Source organism: Pantherophis guttatus, chromosome 1 (genome assembly GCF_059756535.1).
Source record: "Pantherophis guttatus breed Tessera chromosome 1, ASM5975653v1, whole genome shotgun sequence".
NCBI classification, from domain to species: Eukaryota; Metazoa; Chordata; class Lepidosauria; order Squamata; family Colubridae; genus Pantherophis; species Pantherophis guttatus.
This window is the reverse complement of record NC_142063.1, coordinates 40,381,035-40,386,595: the sequence shown is the minus strand read 5'-3', so window position 1 is coordinate 40,386,595 and position 5,561 is coordinate 40,381,035. Positions and strand designations below refer to the sequence as shown.

Sequence of the window (5,561 nt, the reverse complement as noted above, 5' to 3'; positions counted from 1 at the left end):
GAAAAATGACAAACCCTCCTTCCTCTGTTTTCCTTCCTTTCCTGTAACTTAACCAACCATGCACACTATAATCAAAATTATTTCAGAATGAGAGAGCTGTTTTCAGTAAGAATGTGAACCAATTTGTTCATAAATGAAAATTGGGAAAGAGTTTGCAGACTCACAGAGGAAGAATTTCATTTGTTGTTGTTGTTGTTGTTGTTGTTGTTGTTGTTGTTTTATTAAGTGTCATTTGACATTATGGGATGTGTTACAGAAATGGTAGGGGAATGGGGAATAGCATTTGGCCTGGGAGCAAATGCTAAAATATAGGCAGTCCCCGTTATTCAAGGGTTTTTTTCCAGGAACCATTACATAAGCCAATTACCACACACTCACATTGAAAATAGCAACAATCACATTGTGCTGCTTTGCATAACAGCAGAATTCTGTAACTTGGGCTTTCTACCCAACTTCCACAGCCCTGTTCCTTCTGCCTATAATAAGAGACAAGAGCAGATAATGTGGGAATATTTCAAGGAAGAAGGGTAGGTTTGTGGTTCAACTCCTTTTGCTTCAGGGAGCTTCAATGTAGTCAAGAAAGTCTTAAGTGACTGGGAGTGGGCTCTCTAAATTGGAGCACATCAATGCTTCCTATAATGTAGTATTTTTGGCCTGTTTAAGGAAGAAATTGAATTAAAATCTGTTTAAGGTCTTTACAGGAAAAGAAAGAAAGAAAGAAAATGCAGGGTTAGCCTAGTGGTTATAGACTTAATATAGCAACAGTTATGTCAAGAAGTAACATTTATATGAGTGCATATGCATGGTTCTAATTTTGTTGAATATGAATTTAGTAATTCAGGAAAGGAAGTTTCTTTCCAGCCTTGAATCTTCATTTGAATCTCCATATCTTACATGTTATGGTTAGTAGATAATGTTGGAACCCAAAATGCTCAGGATGTAGAAGTGAAGGAGAACATTGAAATCCAATTTATATGATAAATTGTTAAGTTATTTGTTCAGCAGTTAGGAAACAAAGCAAGGATCTATTTGACTACTTTCTGATGAAATGCAGTAGTCCAAGTAACCCAAAATGGGCAAAACAAATGCACACAAGTGCAGATTAGTATACAAGCTACCATATTTTAATGTGGTTGCTGTGTAGCACAATGGAACCAGCATAGAGAATCTTTAGAACATAATAAGTTATCTAGGTAAACCTGTCCAAAATGTTGGGCAAAATATGGTTTGTAAATCATATAAAGAGTGACACGGTATTAACTACTTCCAAATGTATCGCTATATATTCAAACTTTACATAATTACTGGCAAATATATGTGCCCCTCTTTCATCTTAAGTTTATATATTTATTTAATTAATTAAAGTAATTTATAAGGCCACACAATTCAAACATTGTGACTCTGGTTGGTATACATAAAATAATAGCTAAAAATAAATATAACTAAAATTCAAAAGCATTAATAGATAAACAGGAAATCACATTCCCTCTCCATAGAGCAAGTTTCACTCCTGTCCCCAAAGCCAAAGGAAAAACTCCTAGTTTGCACTGGCTTTCTGAAGGCTTCCAGGATCAGGGATAATTGTATTTTAGGTTAAGATCATCCAGAGAACAGGCAGTGCAATAGAAAGCTTGCCTCTAAATTCCCTTCAGAAGACATTGTTACAAGGAAACAACCCACATTCTGCTCACCTTATTAGAGTGTGAGGAGCAGATGAGTTTCAAGCTGGTAAAATATGTGCTTTCTGCAGCTATCGTAATTGCTCAGAAATGAAGGATTATTATAGTTTGCATGAGTTCAGGCCTCTCTATAACACTGCCTGAGTACCACTCAGACACCCAAACAGATAAGCTGTTCTTATTACCTGATAAATAGAATCTGAACATAGGAGAGAAGGATAGCAGTTTCTTATGAGAACATATTGCCTCTGAGAAAATTATAAAAGAAATAAAAGAAACTGCTGCTGAGTTGGAAAAAGTTTTTTTTTTTAAAAAAAAAAAAGGACTTGATGGAAGAAGAAAAAACTTTGGGAAAATGGAGGTGTCCTAGCTGCAAATTGGATTTATATAATGTTGGCTGTTTAAAATTTGAGGTAAGTTTTAAGAAAGAGGGATAATGGTTGGTACATCTTAAGCAATACTGCACTGCTGAAAAATTGTTATTTCTGGCACAGCTTGGGCAAGACTCTTGAAGCAAACTTGAGGGTGAGGATCCAAAAATGAAGAAATTGGGGACCACTGTACAACAGATATACGTAACTTCTATGAAAAACTGAAGACAAAAAAATAAACTGACCGCCTGATAAGAAGATGGATAGCCTACATAGAGAATGCTATGTAGTCAACATGATTACCCCGTTTTTATCTCAAACAAGGAAATAAGAACACAGAAGTAAATTTGTATTTAGCTGACACACTAATCTATGTATATGACAAGGTGACCTTTGTCAGGAGCAGGAAAATGTACATGTCAATAAAAAATGGCTTTTTTACTCTGGCTCATTTCCTACATTTATAATCCATCAGACAAGAGGAGAGAACAGAGAATGGAGCATGGCTATCTGATTGTAAATGATTATTGCAAAGAAATAGCCATCCAGAGTTGCCTCAAAATGAGAGATGGGCAGCATATGAATTTAGTAAATTAATAAATAAAATAAAAATGACAACTTAGAACCAAAAGTACAGATAGTCCTCGAGCAACTCAGGGCTAACTGGCAGTTCTGATTAATGGATCATGAGCTGGCAAACCACTGTAGTTCAGCCATTTTATTAGATTCTCAAAAAACTCTAAATGTTTGCCCATGCGTACCATTTAGCTAGTCCTTTTAACCTATAGCATCCCTAACATAATCAAAACAGGTCAATTCTTCATTCCCTATGGTTAGTATTATAGCAACTGTAATCACTCACTGTTTTCTGCAACATCAGGCAGGTAACTCTTGTCAGTTGTATTTTTTTAATCTATTCATTAGGGGTTTTTGAAATTAAAACTAAGGGCAGTAAAACAAAATTAAATAAAGCTTATTGTTTAACTACGTTCTTTCTCTGGCAACTCATCTAAAAGAAAAATCTGAAAGTACTAAATAAATCAAGTGATAATTTCCACAATACTCCAGTGTTTTATCATTATGATGTTTAATTCATGGTCTATGGATTTGGCTGAGATAATTATCCCTGCCTGGGTTGCTCTTTTTCTACTTTTATTGTTGTTTACGTGGGATCTTTCTACAAAAAGACACTAGTTCTTGGTAAAAGGCTCCATCTGTTTTAAGCAGCTTCCAGAAATCTTATATCATGATCTGTCTTTTTTTTTTTTTTTGCTTTATTTCAGGAGTGCTATCTGTACTTTCTTTAGAATAAGTGGATTGTAATGGTTGGCAGGGCTGGATTTGAGGACAGGTGACCCAGACAACAGCCTGAGGTTCCAAAATTTAGGGTCAGTAGTCATAGCTGGGCTCTCTATTCAGATGTTTATTCAAAAGTTGATTAAACAATGTGAACAGTTACATATGGTATGTATGAATATGCATTTATAGAACATAGCAAGCAAATTCATTGTTCTTCATACAGAGAAAATCATGTGTGTGTATTAGATGAAAGTTGTGCAATGTGCTATAAAAGGGGGGCAATTTCACACAATTAATGGTTCTCTTTTCTTCGGCTGTACTTTTCTGTCCCTGTTCTCCGGGCTTCTTCCTGGAACTTCAGTGAACGAGGAGGAAGAAGAAGTCATCTAACTGGATAATGGGAAAGCAAGCAAGCTGGTCTTTAACCAACCCTCCACCCAAGTTTCGTTGTAATTTTTTTCACACTGATAGTGTAAGGGCAACAAAGGCACCTCCTCTCAGCATTCCTGAAGACAGGGAGGGAGTTACAGTCCCATGGGTTCATGTAATCCAGAAAACATTTCAGGAATCAAGAGTTTCTTCTACTAGTAAGCTCCCTGTCCTTTAGCATCAGAATACGTGCTGCAATGCTGCTTACGCAGCTTGCCCTGGAGCAGGTGGTGTTCCAAACATTAATTGATTTAGTTTCTTTATCCTCAGGAAATTCCCACATATTGTTCAGGAATTAAACAAATGAGTGGAAGGATATGTAAATGCTTTAGGCACCATATATTTTAATACAATTTTGTTAGTTGCCTTGTTGTCCAGAAGCAATAAGGACTTCTTCCAGACATACAGAAATATATGTAAATGCCAAAAGTCTCTACCCATGTGGAAAACTTTAGAGATGAAATGTTGAAATTTTTTTTTTTCATCCAATTGCAGATTCATGCATATTTATTGTCCTCCACCTGACATATTGATGTTTTAAGCACTACTATTGCTACTGGTTTTCTGAAAAGATCAGAAAATTAAATTCCCCTCATTGTCACAGCAGTTCTTTCTCAGTGATCTTAAAGTTGCCAAAATTGCAGTCAGGAGAAAATTTGTCTTATTTAGGAGAATCTAATCATGGTATTCGTATGCTCAGTATTGCCCTTGGAAAACAACACTCTTGCAAAGTTTAGCAAACACACTAAAACACTATTTCCAATTCTTTACTTTTGTGGCCTTTTATGATATTCCTTTGCATTATAGGAGATTATATTTGTTCCTCTGGACTCATGAAGATGTGTGAACTACATCAAGTAACTTGTTAACATATCTGGTGCCTTAAACATCTCATAAGGATATTTAAAACTCTCATGGAGGCAGTTTTTTTTTTAATTGAGACTGCTAACTTTTCATTTTAACAATCTTCACAATTAAACATAATTATCCTTGCACACTGAAAGCATTTCCCCAAAGACAATTTAAGCACTAAAAGCAAAGGATGTTTGCAAAAGGCCACACAATGTGAAAGCTGGGTTTAGAAAGATACTAGATGTTCCTGGATTCCAATGCAGTATTAGATTGCAAGAAATTATTGTTTCTCCAACCAGCAAAGCCAAAACAATCAAGAGTATCTTGGCCTTGGTGCCTCTGGATAGATTTAGTGTATTTATTTTACATTGTAATCAGTGATGGACAGACATCACAACTTAGAAGCCACATACATGGGGCTTTATCCCACAAAACATTGACTAAGTCTACAGGAAGCAAAGCAAAGATAATGCACACAGCAATCTGAAAATTTAAAAAAAACCACAGTTTTACAAACATCGTATATCAGATTTATTCCTAAAATAAGTATCACTGAGGTTGTTTTGTTAAGGCCTGGAAGATGATGTGAGGGAAATTACTGGAAGATTTTACTCAGTACATCATCACTGCCTATCTCAGTGTTATTTATTTTATCTTCAACTTTATCATATTCTACTTTCAATGGTAAAGTTCCAGGGTTGATTTAGGACTAATGTAAGTAAGACTAAAAATAGAACATTTTCAGTCATCAATGAGGGGAAATCCACCTAAAAGCAGTGTCTGCCTAAGTCAAAGATTTATTTTAATAGCTAAAAAATAATTATCTGAGTGTCAAACGAATAATGATTTCATCTCCAGGCAAAACAATCTTCTTTCCCTTTCCCCAATTCAAATGCATGAAGGGTATTCCAAAAGCAACTCACCTCAAGTT

At 35.4% G+C, this 5,561-nt stretch overlaps 1 long non-coding RNA gene across 1 annotated transcript; it reads left to right on the top strand.

The window, feature by feature from the left end:
* Positions 1 to 1,910: 1,910 nt before the first annotated feature.
* LOC148116393 (uncharacterized) lies at positions 1,911 to 2,496 on the top strand. Its single transcript, XR_015733507.1, has 2 exons — positions 1,911 to 2,092; positions 2,174 to 2,496. It is a non-coding gene; the product is annotated as an uncharacterized LOC148116393 (long non-coding RNA).
* The last annotated feature ends 3,065 nt before the right edge of the window (positions 2,497 to 5,561 follow it).